The sequence below is a fragment of the Schistocerca serialis genome, chromosome 3 (genome assembly GCF_023864345.2).
Source record: "Schistocerca serialis cubense isolate TAMUIC-IGC-003099 chromosome 3, iqSchSeri2.2, whole genome shotgun sequence".
NCBI classification, from domain to species: domain Eukaryota; kingdom Metazoa; phylum Arthropoda; class Insecta; order Orthoptera; family Acrididae; genus Schistocerca; species Schistocerca serialis.
Window position 1 is genome coordinate 679879128 of NC_064640.1, and position 16563 is coordinate 679895690.

The 16563-nt window shown below is 44.2% G+C and overlaps 1 protein-coding gene across 1 annotated transcript in view; it reads right to left on the minus strand.

Moving 5' to 3' along the window:
* Positions 1-16563, minus strand: part of LOC126470561 (transforming growth factor-beta-induced protein ig-h3-like) — a 367429-nt gene that overhangs the window by 335377 nt on the left and 15489 nt on the right. The gene's annotated exons all lie outside the window — the stretch shown is intronic.

Below are 16563 nucleotides of genomic sequence, written 5' to 3' on the forward strand. Positions count from 1 at the left end.
TTCATGTAAATAGGTTATACAAACTGCAACCAGTCACTTTTTTGAATAATTATGTTTTATTCCATGAACCGGTTTTCGAACCTTTTCAAGTTCATCTTCAGATTGTTTCAAGAAGTTACATCATTACTTCCTGAAACCATCTGAAGATGAACCTGAAAAGGTTCGAAAACCGGTTCATAGAATAAAACATAATTATTAAAAAATGTGACTGGTTGCAGTTCTGTATTACTTATTTACATTCAATATACAGTCACGGTTCTAAAATATCCATAATGGATAAGCATAAAAAGACATTTCAGTCCTAATGGAGGCGACAGCGACTGATAAAATTTTTTTTAATTGGTTTATTGTCCAACACTGTCACATAAAATTTCAGAAAGAAACTACCTATTTCGGCAGCCATCGACCATTCTGATCACGAGAGGAAGCAGTAGTGTATTCAGAACTATATTGACAAAACCACAATCTCAATATGCTTGTGAGTGTAGTATTGCTCCCTTTCACGTCTTGAAGATGACATATGATGCCCTAAATCAATGATTTCTTTTTGAAATCTTATGTGATTGACTCCTTCCGGTAACGACCGACCGCCGGGTCATCCTTAGCCAACTGGCGTCACTTAATGCGGTTAAGAACGGTCATGTGGTCATCAAATCGCTCTCCCGGCCGTTGTCAGTTTTCGTGACCGCGGCCGCTACTTCTCAATCAGGTAGCTCCTCAATAGGTCTCACAAGCGCTGAGTGCAGCCCGCTTTCCAACAACGATCGGCGGACCCGGACGGTCACCCATCCAAGTGCTAGCCAAGCCCAGCAACGCATTACTTCGGTGATCTGACGGGAACCGGTGCTCCCACTGCCACATGCCGGTGGCTGATGTGACTGAGCTAGATAATAAACGATTTAAAAATAGAGGTGTACCGTATCTCGTTCGCCGTAGCGACAGCCGTGCGGACGAGACGGCAAAAATGCGCGACTACCCACTACCCGCGCACAAGCCGCGTATGGAAGTAGTCTCGCTGGAGAATTTGTTTACGTCTGTCTCGCCGTGGTGACTAGATGTGTGACCCGGATAATCACCGCTAAATAGGGCAGGAGTTCAAACCGAGGGAGCCGCCAGCTGTTTCCTGTTACTCAGCGCACTGCATGACGTCACAAGCTATTTGTTGCTACCGCAGAGCGTTTTTGCGCGTGCTAGTGGACTTTGCTGCGGTGTGATCACTAAAACTGCACATCGCGGCTGCTGGCAAAGGGAGCCTTCCCTAGCACGTGTACAGCTTTCGCAATACAGCAGTACCGAGATCGTGTAGCGATAGCGTTGCCTATGGGAAAGCAGTCTAATCTAATAAGAGAAATCCGTTCTAATTGTCACTGCAGTACATCTGCATCTACGTATTTACTCCAAAAGACACCTTACGGTGTGTGGCGGAGGGTATTTTGATTACCACAGTCACTTCCCCCTGTTCCTCTTCCAAACACTTCCAGTTTGCGGAAAGAACGATCGCTGGTAAGCCCCACTGTGGGCTCGAATCTCTCTAATTTTATCTTCATGGTCTTTTCGTGAGATATACCTGAATATTCCAACACGTCTGCAACATTACTTATTATTCCTAAACACGGCAGTATTGACGTGAAATCCTCCTCCACAACGTATATGGCAGTATGGAGTTCACATTGTGAAATATCATCCTTATTCGCAGACATGGGTAAATAAAAGTCAATGTGATGAATATTGCAAAAGTGGCTATATTCGGCCGCAGCATTTCTTTAGAAATTTCGGCAAGCAGTATGCCTGTAGATGGTAATCAAACATCCACCTTAAAATGAAACTGAAGCGACATTGTTTTTGCCGAATAATATCTTTCTAGCAATAATAATGAAACTGAACCAAAACGCTTTCTAAAAAAAGCTCGGGGACAAAAATTTATATTACCAAATTTAGCAGCCTCGGAGGAAGCATCTGTGCGTAACGTTGCTAAGCGAAATGAGATGGAACAAGCATGTGAGAACTGTGGTCGACTTCGGTTTATTGGGAGAATTTTAGGTAAGAGTGGTTCACCTCTATAGGAGGCCGCATATAGGACGCTGGTGAGTCCTATTCTTGAGTATTGCTCGAGTGTTTGGGATCCGTACCAGGTCCAGTTGAAGAAAGATAGCCGGCCGCGGTGGCCGAGCGGTTCTAGGCGCTTCAGTCCGGAACCGTGCTTCTGCTACGGTCGCAAGCTCGAATCTTGCCTCGGGCATGGATGTGTGTGATGTCCTTAGGTTAGTTAGGTTCAAGTAGTTCTAAGTTCTACGGGACTGATGACCTCAGATGTTAAGTACCATAGTGCTCAGAGCCATAAAGCGCGAGGAAGGATGTGTCCTACGAGCATATCCAGGTCCTCCTTGAGTCCATGCCACGACGGCTAGACCTTGTGATTGCAGCGCGGGCTTCACACCACGCTAAATTATCAGACCACGTACAGCTCTGTAATACCATACATGCGTCGCCTGTCACGTAAAAGTTAGTTTCACTTAGATATAGGGTGGTCAGAAACAGTCTGAAAAGCTTGTAAGTGTGTTGCAGGGAAAGGTGTGCTGAGAAATAAATGTTGAACAAAATTCGATACGATGGGCCGTTTCCGAGTTAATTAGCATTGAAGTTAGCCAATCAGGCCGTTGCACGCACAAATTCAAGCGGCCCGCCAGTGACGGTGTCGGCAAATGTGTCCTACATTTAGGTTCCTAACACCGAACAAAAGGCTGATTCAAAAACTGGACATGAAGTGGTAGTAAGGATCGCACCGGAGCCAAAGGTAGAGCAGTCCCGTGCGCTATTATCTCCTAGATGAGAAAAACTGACACTAATTGTTTCTGTCGGGCCGCTTGGAATTTCGCGCGCAATGGCTTGACTGACTAATTTCAGAGCTAATTAATTCGGAAACGGTGCAACGTATCGAATTTCTTTCTTAATAATTATTTCTGAGCAAAACCTACCCTGCAACACCATTACGTGCTTTTCACACTGTTTCTGACCCCCTGTATATCCTGCTTGACGTTGTAATTTCGATGAACGGTACATTATTCAGATAACGCAACATTTTTAAATTCGAAAACTAACGACTTTGTCGGGTTATGCACACTGCAGTCGTATTTATTTTCTATTCCAACTTATTTCGAATACAGAATGAGATTTTCACTCTGCAGCGGAGTGTGCGCTGATATGAAACTTCCTGGCAGAAGTAATGCTGTGAGGACCGGGCCTGAGTCGTGCCTCGGTAGCTCAGATGGTAGAGCACTTGCCCGCGAAAGGCAACGGTCCCGAGTTCGAGTCTCGGTCGGCCACACAGTTTTAATCTGCCAGGAAGTTTTATTTCGAATTGTTTCTGAGTATTGCTCATAAGTAGCGAAATGGAGAATGCAATTCAGCATCTGAAGAACTATAATCTTTTGGTCTAGACGGCATATCTGGGGAGATGACTAAACTATTGAGGCAGGAAGGTGTCGATGTGCTACATCATTTGTTTGAAAAGAATATGGGAAACAGGAGAGTGGACAGAAGAATGATTGCAGTCTGTTTTCATTCCGCTGCACAACAAGAATCAATCCGAAATTGCTCCAACTACGGAACTATTGCTCTCACGTCCCACTCAAGCAAAGTTTTGCTATACGTCTTGAACCACCGCTTGTAGGAGTTCATTCGGCCTCACATATCCACAGAACAAGCGTGTGTTCTGGGAGGAAAAGGAACTCGTAAACAGATTCTCAACATGCGACAGTTAGTTGAGAAATTGCAAGAATTCCTGTTAACATCTGCTAGCTTGACCGTAGTAAAGCCTTTAACTGTGGTGTGTGGGAAAAGATGTGACAGGTGCTTATAGAGTTCCGTCTCCCACCGCACTTGATAGCACTAATCAGAAATATATACAATAATCACCTTGCAGTTGTGAAGACAAGTGTTCGCACGTCTGATTTCTTCAACGATTCAAGAAGTGTCAGGCAGAGTTGTGTACTATCCCACCAACTGCGCTGGCCGCAGTGGCCGAGCGGTTCTAGGCGCTCAGTCCGGAACCGCGTGACTGCTACGGTCGCAGGTTCGATTCCTGCCTCGGGCATGGATGTGTGTGATGTCCTTAAGTTAGTTAGGTTTAAGTAGTTCTAAGTTCTAGGGGACTGATGAGCTCAGAAGTTAAGTCCAATAGTGCTCAGAGCCATTTGAACCAATAACGAATAATGCAAAGATCCAGCTTGTTGAAACATTACATTTTTCGTCTTCTTTTACATCGTGTTGGTGCATTCAAGCTTCGGACCGTAAGAACTAATGTGTCCATTATTGAGCAACTCAGTATCTCCCAGGCGTCGTTCTTCTCGTGTAACCAAAAAATTCTCAGGTTCTTTGGCCTTGTTTTAAGAAGAGGTATAGAAAATCTAGAACAAATAATCATTTAACGAAAGGCCGAGTGGGAGAGCAGCGAGTAGATGTACCTCTTCAGCAGGCTCTTAGTTGGTAACCATACTCGACGGAGACGCTTGGTTGATGGCGTCACGACACTCAGCAATGAGTACAACGATTTGTGACGATTGCTTAGCAGTCTGCGACCCTTATAAGGTTGTATTAGTAGAAGAAATAGAGTAGTTCCAACGAAGAACTGCGCGTTTCGTCACGAGGTCGTTTAGTAAGTGTAAGAGCGTTACGGGAATGCCAGTGGCACGTTATAAGAGACGGTTATTCATCACGGAGAGGTTTACCTTTGAAATTCTGAGAGTGTACGTTCAAAGTACAGCCAAGCAACATTTTTTACCTCACATGTACGTCTCGTGAAATGATAAATCAGTGGAATTTGAGCCATGATGGACGCTCACCGTGTATCGTTCTTCCAATGCACAATTCGCGAAAGGAACAGCGACATGGGGAAACGTGATGGTATCATAATTACATTCTGCCAAATACCGTTAGATGACGTTCAGAGTACACGCGTAAATGTAAGTCATTTCAGATACATGTCGATGAAGTCAAGACGATATTTGTACATCAGGAACCATGTGTAGAAAGATGACCTATTCGAGCTGTGACGGATTTCACAGGCCAGACCACATTACACTGCTGCTAAAATTGAAACGAGTGTTACATATGCACGTCACCACAGAGTACAGAAGAAGACGCGACACGTCAGCGCCTAAAGCTGCTGTGTTTCAGGAAGCTACGCTTCACCGCAGATTTCAGAGAGGCGGCGAGTTAGTCACCGGCACAGTAAAGGGCTTCCTGTTACCCGGGATGTGTGCCGCCACAATTTTTCTGCCACAGTTTTTATACCGCAGCGGTTCCTTGACATTAACTTCGGGGTCACAGTGGAGTACTCTTCATTCACATAATTTTCTTTATAAGAATGAAGAAATCTTATTTATGTAACACTACTTATTATAATCTTAATGCAGTACTAACAGCGATATATCATCGTAAATCTTGCATCCTACTGTAGTCCATAATACATACGGTTTATTGTATTATTTAGTACTATTTTTGAAAATTGGAACAGAATCAGAGTAAGATGATGTTATTGTTGTTGTGGTCATCAGTCCAGAGACTGATTTGATGCAGCCCTCCATGCTACTCTATCCTGCACAAGTTTCTTCATCTCCAAGTAACTACTGCAACCGACATCCTTCTGAATCTGCTTAGCGTATTCAACTCTTGACCTCCCTCTACGATTTTTACACTCCCCGCTTCCCTCCAATACTAAATAGGTTATCTCTTGATGCCTCAGAACATGTCCTACCAACCGATCCCTTTTTCTAGTCAAGTTGTACCACTAATTCCTCTTCTTCCCAGTTCTATGCAGTACCTCCTCATCAGTTACATGATCTACCCATCCAATCTCCAGCATTCTTTTGTAGCACCACATTTCGAAGGCTTCTATTCTCGTCTTGTCTAAACTACTTATCGTCCATGTTTCACTTCCATACATGGCTGCGCTCCATGCAAATACTTTCAGAAAAGACTTCCTGACAAATCTATACTCAATGTTTACAAATTTCTCTTCTTCAGAAACACTTTCCTTACCATTGTCAGTCTACATTTTATATCCTCTCTTCTTCGACCATCATCAGTTATTTTGCTCCCCCAATAGCAAAACTGATCTACTACTTTAACTGTGTCATTTCCTAATCTAATTCCCGCAGCATTACCTGATTTAATTCGACTACATTCCATTATTCTCGTTTTGCTTTTGTTGATGTTCCTCTTATATCCTCCTTTCAAGACACTGTCCATTCTATTCAACTGCTCTTCCATGTCCTTTGCTGTCTCTGACAGAATTACAATGTCATCCGCAAACCTCAAAGTTTTTATTTCTTCTCCATGGACTTTAATTCCTACTCCAAATATTTCTTTTATTTCCTTTACTGCTTACTATCATCAGCAAGATGATAAGTAGCCCATATATAAACCAGAATGATACAAAGATTGATTACATATACAGAACAATGAATCGATGAAATGTGTGTATGGCATATTTTGGCCGGGAGTCCGCTTTCGGGGATTTTGGCCGCCTCGTCATTTTATTTGACGCCACTTTGGGAACTGACGTGCCGATGGTAACGAAATGATGATGAGGACAACACAACACCCAGTTCTCGAGCAGCGAAATTCTCCGATCCGGTCAGGAATCGAACCAGGACCCCCCGCATGACCACCACCAGCATAAGCGGCACACTACGCAATAAGAACCGTATGTTTAATGAATCTTTGAAGCGTCTGCCCTATCTGGTTTAGGGGAACTGAATGAGTATAGGCAGACGCGAACTTGAATCCCGATTCTGTCAAATTCCAGTAAAATGCTTACATCGTCATGCCGTGCGTGAAGAATAATGTTCACACCTTCAACTGCGTAACAGACATCGCTCTACACCGACATTAAGTTTTATGTGCTCCGTCGCTGGAGGTATCTGACACCAAACAAGGACATTACTCTTCCAGGTTTACGAGTGTTTGAAGCTCTTCGGTCCATGGGCTGCAAACACCCACTTACACGGCTGTAGGTATACGATTTCACGACACGGCCAACGACATTCGCGAACGCTGACCATTCGTTCTATTCAAACTCCGTCTCTTGGTAACACGGCGCCTCCTAACATTTACTGTTGGCTTACAACGACGCACAACTCCTTACAGCACATTTTACAGGATGTCCATAAAGTCCTGCTGTCATTTCAAAAAATCGCGATTTGTAAATTATTAGAGAAAGAACATCGTGGTTTGTTGTATAAAGTTTAGCAGCTCTCAAAGTTTTTTTCAGTTATGCCAGACTTTCATTGTGTGCCCCACTCGTTGCTCGTAGAGCATCAAGGCGGTAGTCGAGTTCTGCCCAGGTACGCGTCAGCATTGCTGCATCATCAGCTCTGATTTCTTCATTGATTTGTGCACGAAGGATAGCAAGTCATTCACTGGTGTTATGTACACGCGACCCTTGACGTAGCCACACAAAATGCGGTCTAATGGCGTGGCACCTGGAGAGTGCGGAAGCCATGCGAAGATACAATTAAGGCTCATCCACCTCTCAGGAAATGTGTCATCGAGCACATCCCACACGTTCAAACTCAAGTGTGTATGTGTTGGGGAGGGGTGCTCCTTCTTGCTGGAAGATGATGAATGGCTGTAGTTCTTCGATACCAGGAACTGTTCGAGCACATCCAGATAAACATTTCCCGTTATTGTTTCCTCTCTGAAGAAAAATGGACCTATCACTCTATGATGCATCAGGCCACATCAAAGATTAAGCTTTAGGCTATTGTGGATGTGTTCACGTGTCTTGCGTGGGTTTTCCGAAACGCAAATCCTAATGTTGTGGCGATCCCCGTGTCCAAAAATATGGAGCGTTGTCTCACCTGAAAACAGGCACTTTTTTAGATAGTCGTCGTCAGGATCTGTGGAGGCCAGCTTGGAACATTCGAATGCATACTGCAGAGGGTGCTCGTTTGGCTGCAATGCTTGGGACACTTGCACTTTGTATCCGAAAAGGCGTAACCGCTTATGTAATACTTTACAGACAGGTGATTTTTCTTCCTACAATTCTTGTGATGCACAACGAATTTACTTCTGGGGGATGTGTAGAAATGCTGCTTGCACTTTGTCACGACGAGATTGAAGCACAGGGGACGTCCACATCGAGGAAATACTTTCATACTGCCTCTCTCTTTAAAGTTTTTGATCATTATGCTTGTTTTTACCGGTGGTATCGTCCAATACTGCTGTCGGTAATTCCGCAGTACCTGTGTCACAGACTTGGATTCTGCATTTAAGATGACACACTGTGGCTTCTCTTGATCTACCGACATTTTGATTCACTCAGAGTCAAATTTACAGCAAACGACAAAAGAAAATTTTTGAGAGCTACTAAACATTTTACAATAAACCGTGATTCTCTCTCTCTAATAGTTTCCAAGCTATGATTTTTTGAAATGATAACGGTCCTTTGTGGATACCGTGTACACATACATCTAGCGTAGCTATTGAAGAAGTGTTGTTCGTTCATACACGTGTTATCGTTACTTAAGTCCAATTATTCACATGCTGTTGTCAGATCCGTGTATCTTTTATGTGTCGTATGGTCTGTACGCTTCTTGAATGAAGCTGCAGTTTTCCAAGTAATTAATGTGTGAATAGTTTTGAACGTATTATCTAAACGTTGCTTTCTTTGATTAGTCCATTCTCCAGTTCTCTAGACACCAGCTAATATAAGGAAACTTAACAGTGAGTCGTTGTGGCAGAGCAAATGGAAAAAGTACCAACGATTCCAGTTTGTTCAAACAGTAGCAACAAAATTAAAGTAAAAGTGCTGTACATTGTACAGAAAATAATGTTCCTATTATCACTGAACAGGCAGTGAGCAAGATGTTAGAAGGAGATGAGACTTCAAGTCTCTGTTGATTCCATCAAATTACACGACAAAAATTAAAGTCACCTACTGTCCACTCACTCATGTATAACTGACAGAGCTACTACCTACATTGTAACATACGCAGTTCTGCTGTCATCTTGTTGCCCTCGATGTTTATTTGTACGTTTTTGTTAACAAATCCTACCAGTGAGATCAATAGAACGTGATGCCATCGTATTCAGTTCATCTGATATGTCACTGAACTGCGAATATGAACTTCACGACAATGGGAACAAACAGTCTGCCGAGGTTACTTACACGAAGTTACAGTACTTTGCGCGCTAGACGCACATCTGTGTGTGTGGGGGGGGGGGGGTGGGGGAGGGGGGGGGGAAGGACGTTATAATGTAGCTGAAAAAAGCACGAGTGTATATATTTGTAGAAAACGCCATCTCCAAGTACGAATTACCCGTTTAGGTAGCAATGTATCAGTGTTTGGACATTCTGGAGAGCAAACCTGCGGCTACTAAAATTTCCGCTTGAAAGCGTTGCTGAAGCGTATATGCAACGCAGCGCGCCTCGGATGTGGGTATATATGCACCGAAAGGTAGCCAAAGGGTTAGTGCGGCCATCCAATGGAATCTTTCTGATCGCCTCTTTTAGTTTAAGGGCCCTGAATCTCTAGCGTTGACATATGCTACAGGGTAATGTAATCTAGATGTTAATGATATTTCGAGATGACTCGCATCTATTGATTTAGAAAGCCAACGCAAGTCTTGTGTTATTCGAAAGGAAGGCGTTCGATAAGTTCCGCGCTGTCGCCTGATAAACAAAGTAAGAGCCTACGGAATATCAGACCAGCTGTGTGGCTGGATTGAAGAGTTTTTAGCAAACAGAACACAGCATGTTGTTCTCAATGGAGAGACGTCTACAGACGTTAGAGTAACCTCTGGCGTGCCACAGGGAAGTGTTAGGGGACCATTGCTTTTCACAATATATATAAATGTCCTAGTAGATAGTGTCGGAAGTTCCATGCGGCTTTTCGCCGATGATGCTGTAGTATACAGAGAAGTTGCAGCATTAAAAAATTGTAGCGAAATGCAGGAAGATCTGCAGCGGATAGGCACTTGGTGCAGGGAGTGGAAACTGACCCTTAACATAGACAAATAAAATGTATTGCGAATACATAGAAAGAAGGATCCTTTATTGTATGATTATATGATAGCGGAACAAACACTGGTAGCAGTTACTTCTGTAAAATATCTGGGAGTATGCGTGCGGAACGATTTGAAGTGGAATGATCATATAAAATTAATTGTTGGTAAGGCGGGTACCAGGTTGAGATTCATTGGGAGAGTCCTTAGAAAATGTAGTCCATCAACAAAAGAGGTGGCTTACAAAACACTCGTTCGACCTATACTTGAGTAGTGCTCATCAGTGAGGGATCCGTACCAGATCTGGTTGACGGAGGAGATAGAGAAGATCCAAAGAAGAGCGGCGCGTTTCGTCACAGGGTTATTTGGTAAGCGTGATAGCGTTACGGAGATGTTTAGCAAAATCAAGTGGCAGACTCTGCAGGAGAGGCGCTCTGCATCGCGGTGTAGCTTGCTGTCCAGGTTTCGAGAGGGTGCGTTTCTGGATGAGGTATCGAATATATTGCTTGCCCCTACTTATACCTCCCGAGGAGATCACGAATGTAAAAGTAGAGAGATTCGAGCGCGCACGGAGGCTTTCCGGCAGTCGTTCTTCCCGCGAACCATACGCGACTGGAACAGGAAAGGGAGGTAATGACAGTGGCACGTAAAGTGCCCTCCGCCACACACCGTTGGGTGGCTTGCGGAGTATAAATGTAGATGTAGATGTAGATGAAACTGAATTGAAGAGAAAAAAAAAAACGATCCCCCCCTCGAAAGAAACATGCCGAATCACTGTCGCTCTTTCACACTTGCCTACTCATTTTCTTACTCGTTTTCTATAATATTTCATTTTATCAAAATCCATTTGCTATTATTTCGTAAGAAACTATTACTGGCATACAAGAGTAACAGGGAATTCGATCAGTGGAGTTTATGTATCTCACATAATGGCAGGTAACGACGCCGAGGCTGCAAAATATCTCCTCAGTGCGTCATGACCTCTCCATCAATAGCTCACTGTGCCTAGAATTACATCACGATCGCGAGTGGCGTACCGCTGAAACGTTGCGTAATTTCAACTTGACCATTCGGTAACCTTCCGAATGAGGAGCGGGGAAGGAGACACGTTGGGCAACGTCGGTGGTGGGCGAGCAGCGCGCGACTTTAACGCAGCATCCGTGTCAAGGACGTTCTAGTTTTCTCTTGCAGTAGGTCACAGAACACGTAAAGCATTTGGAATTCGATCAAAATCGCTATGCTTTGATCCCCAGGGCGTGCACCCTGTGCGTTGGCCTGCAGCGTGGATTGCCTAAGCGTAACAAACAGAGGTCGCAGTGTCGCCGGAGCCGTAAAAAGTGTGCGAGAGTGCGCGACAAGGGTTCGCTAACCGAGGAAGCTCCACTTCCCGAGATAAGGCTATCTGCAGGCCGGAAAAGAGACGGGGATCTGTGACGGCGCGACAGTGGCGCCGCAAGATCGCGTACACTCACCTCGGCTTGCGCAATTCCCAGCAGTCTTCTCCTGCACGACCACAGATAACGTTGCCACAGAGTTCAAGAATCTTAGCGGGAGCGTGCGAGTCCGTAACCCGTTTCCTGGCTCACGGCCGTCTTCGTGCTGTTACAGCTCACACTCAAAAACTGCTCAGGTTTATGGGAGCCACATCAGGGAATACGAAGCTTTTCAAAGAACGGTGGTGCAGGTAACGGGGGCAAAAGACTATGTACCATAAATGTTGATAAGTTTTAACTGGGACACACGCTACAACTCACAAAAAATTACGTAGGAAACTATAAGAACGGTCTTTCAGGACAAAAGGTACGAATATTCTTCAATCTCCTACGTATCTTAGAGACCGTACACATACATTTAAAATCAGTCAAGAGTCGTACAAGCATGCATTCTTTCCACTCTCTATCTGTGAATGGAACACGAAGAACTGCTAACATATGATATAATAAAAGGAACATTCCTCCAAGTAATTAAAAACGATTCACAGGGTATCAATGTAGATGTAGATGTAAATGTAGATGTAGAACATATTTTATCGGATGCCAACAGAATGCTTATGTTACTGCTCATATTTTAAGCCTGTCACCAATTTTGTTATTTATGGATTCACAAGACGCGTTTCGAAAAATGGTTGAAATGGCTCTGAGCACTATGGGACTTAACATCTGAGGTCATCAGTCCCCTAGAAGTTAGAACTACTTAAACCTAACTCACCTAAGGACATCACACACATCCATGCCCGAGGTAGGATTCGAACCTGCGACCGTAGCAGTAGCGCGGTTCCGGACTGAAGCGCCTAGAACCGCTCGTCCACCGCGGCCGGCAGACACGTTTCGTTTCCTGCAGGGTCACACACACACACACACACACACACACACACACACACACACACACACACACACACACATACAATGTATGTTCAGGCAACACTTTACTTCTAAGCACAAGGGCGAAAACAAAAAATAAATAAATAAATAAATAAATCTTTCCGCTGTCGTAGTGCAAACGTGTTGCAGCCACGTGGGAGAACCCTGTTTCATTCATTATTTGTGCTACGTGTTCCAAGCTTAGTAGCTCGTCGTTGCGTGTAGTTTTAGTTTGTTCTTACGCAGGAACTACGTGATACATGAGCCAAAAAATTCTAAACATGTTGCACATTAATAAATAAAATATAAATTTCAGGCTGTGGCCAGTAATCGCTTGTTTAGCTGTGTAGCCATATTTTAACAGCACATTAACATAGTAATGATAAAAACGAGCACGAAGGTTGGCAGTAGCCAAGAAAGAGAACACTGCTAGAAAAAAGAATCTCTAATAGCCTGGAGGAATCAGCAAAAAGACCTAATATTTATCCCACAGATAACTAACGGTCTCATAAATAAACGATTTAAGCTTCGACACTGTTGCCAAAAAACTGATGTTTTTAAATGTTTCTCCAACCTTCAGCCCAAGGCACCAAACCAGAGGTGGACTTGGCGTATGGGTGGGCCATTAAGACGTATTAATAGTCGTGCACCTACTTGTTGTAATATATTACATTTTAATTAAGCTGCATGTATCGAAAAATTAATACTTTAAATTATGTTCGAGGGTTGGAATTTTAATAGTTGCAGCTATTTATGTACAAGGTAAAATAGGTATATCTTTCAAAGTTTTACTGTCCTTCAAAGTAGTCACCAGCGATGTGGAAAATGTAGGACACACATAGAAGCCCCAATTGTGTTGATAGTTCGAGTGGAGCCGTCTATTGTCCGACGAATCTTTTTAACAGTTTTGCAGCGAATGCCATGATGTTTTCATTCAATTTAGGAATCACGTTGACGTCACAAGTGCCTAAAACGGGGAATGTGGTGAGTGGTAAAGCATTTCCCAGACCAATCGATCGAACAAACTTGCGCCATATTCGCACGAGTATTGTCCTGTAAAATTAGGTACGGGTCCTGCGGAAAGAGCCGCTGCTTCTTTCAATAAACTGATGAATTTTGAAACACAACATGCGAACAGCTTAGAGAAAGAAGTTCTGGCGCATATGGCGCAAATTGTGACTGATTTGTTCGATCGATGGGGCTGGGAAGAGCTGTACCACCCACTACACTCCTCGGATTTAGGCCCCTATGACTTTAAATTGATTCCTAAATTGAAGGATGCACTTCATTGCATTCTCTTCAGAACTGTTACAGAGATTCGTCGGGCAATAGATCGCTCCACTCGAGCTATCAACACAACTGACTCTGCTAAGGGCATCCTACTACTTCCATATCACGCACAATGGGCTATACACAATGCTAGTGACTCCTTTGAGGGACAATAAAAATTTGAAACATATATCTATTTTGTATTATTTTTAAGCAAATAGTTGCTACTATTAATGTTCCAACACTCGTACACAGGTGTCTGCAAGTCAGATGGCCAGATTACTGCCCATGACTAGCTTATCTTTTTGTCTGTTTGCTTACATATCATGTTAGACAAAAAAAGAAAAAGGAGGCTTCTTGCTTTGCTAAGGAACTATTCGTTATGTCGTGTAAGTGCGTGCAGTTTTATGATTTTCAACTGCGTCCTTACGCCGTGATAAGCTTGACCAAACTGGACAATCTCACTAGAAGTGGATGAACACTTTACAACAGTCTGTTCTTGCGTTCCGCTGAAAATTTGTATGACGTCTGAGTCAAAAGAAACAGTTCTGATACTGCATATTTCTGTGCGTACCTAATATGTTCGATTTGTGGCGATTACCTTCAAGGTTCGAGGGCTATCTTTTTTCAACCTCCGATTGGTCGCGAAATTAAAACCACATTGAATATCCGGTGCAGCTTTGCGCAGATGTGTCGCGCAGTGTCTCTAGTATGCCCGTTAATCGCGTCACGTCGCCCTTTTCAGTTCTGAGCGCACAGTGAGCACGTCAGGATGCCTAGAAGAAGAGTCTCCCGCCAAGTGTGAAGTCTTACTGATTTCGCCTGATTTCATGCTTGCCACATAACAGAACTGTCATACGTTTCGATCTTCATGGCAATTCTCGGACCCATATGGCAGGGGCAACGAGGACGCTCCTGCAGCGATTCCGATGGGAAGTCTCTAATCATCCACCCTAACATGAACCGACAACGCGCCGCCGACCAGCGTAGGGAATCGGCGGATATCACAGTCGGCTGCCTTCTGTGATGAGGGTACTGGAAAGTTGGTACCACGCTTCGATAAATCTCTAAGTCTGAGCGGAAGCTGTGCAGAGAAATAGCTGGAAGGTGTAGCTAAAGGTTGAAAATAACAAATTTTGATATTCACTGTGGTTTCCATTTCGCCACCCATCAGTGTTTGAAAAAAAGAAAAAAAAATAGACCTCGTATGGCCCACTTGAATTCACTCACGTCTGCGTGCGTTTTTCCCGTTACTCACAACATTTTTGCACATGACAGCTTAAGAGTCTGATCTTGAGATTCACCTATGTAACTATAGAGACCAACTAAAAACACGTTGATGAGCATAAACATTATGACCACATGCTTAATAACGTGCAGCTCCTCCTCCGCAGCGCAATACAGCATCTATTATGCGTGGAATGAGTTAGACAAGTTCTTGGTAGTCTCCTGAGGTATGTGGCACCAGACGTTGATGCGCAAGTCACACAGGTTTCATAAATAACGCGCCTGTGGTTTGTGTGCCCGATAACGTACCAGATGTGTTCCATAGCGTTCAGACCAGGCGAATTTGATGGCCAAGACATCAACATGAGTTCACTACCATGCTCCTCAAACCACTGCAGCAGGATTCTGGCCTTTTGACGCGGTCAGTTATCCTGCTGGAAGAGCCCATCGCCGTCGGGGAAGCGATGCGAGTGGTCAACAGTAACGTTCACGTATTCCACAGCTAACACGCTGCACTCGATTACTGCCTCACGTCCCATAGAAGCCTAGGTGAACGTCCCCAACAGCATAATATCGCCCCCACCGACATGCGTCCACGTCATGTCGCACGTTTCGAACAGCCGTTCGCTTGAATGGCGGTGTATACGGACACGACCATCGAGCTAGTGTAACAACAAAAATGATTTCTCCGAGCAGGTGACATGTTTCCATTGCTCCGCGGTCCAGTCACGATGATTCTGTGTCTACTGCAATCGTTAGATCGACATGGGAACACGTAAGGGCTGTCTGCTTCGCAGCCCCACGTTAACAATGTGCCCTGACCGGTGTGCTCTGAAACACTTGTTCTTGCACCAACATTGTATGCTGTCATCAGATGTGACACAGGTCGCCGCTTATCCTACTTTACAGAGCGGGTAAGCCTCTGACCTAACGACCTGTGAGGGTCTGTAGATGATCAACACGTGGTCGCCTACTTGTGCTTTCACTATCCCTCTACCACTTTCCGTAGATGCTGATGACAGCAAGAGCACTGCACGCCAGCCAGCTTCACAGTTTCCGATATCCTCATTCCCAGGCGTCGGTCCATAACAGTCTGCTGTAGATTCCTCATTTGCAGCCCTTATCGTCGCTAGAATGATTCCCCATTTGTCTCTGTTCTTCTTATATACTTTCCTTACCGTGTCACATTCCCGCAAAGCCACAAGGCGGGATTCAGTCTCACTGTGCGCATGAGTCATAATGATTTAACTCGTCACTGTAAATCAGTATGGCTGAGCATTTGCATTGCACCCGCTCCTCCTCAATACGTATTTACTACTGCGCTCACACACTCAGTCTCTTCCTGGTTAGTAAGCATCACTGAAGCGTGGTAGGAAGGGGGAAGGATAAAGGTTAAGGGTTTGCCATCCCGTAGACGACAAGGTCAATAGGAACGGACCGGATCTTTGATTGGAAAAGGATTGAGAAGCAAACTGGCCGATATCTTTATCATAGGAATAAACCCAGCATTGAAGCAAACTGGCCGATATCTTTATCATAGGAACAAACCCAGCATTCATATGAAATATGGAGGTTTATCGCATTCAGTAAATCTGTTCTAAAAGTCTGCGGAAATTCTCACTGCCATTAGACCAAATAACAAAATCGTCGTAAATACATGCGAAAAAGCACGAAAGTTTCAACGTCACCGACCGCAGAG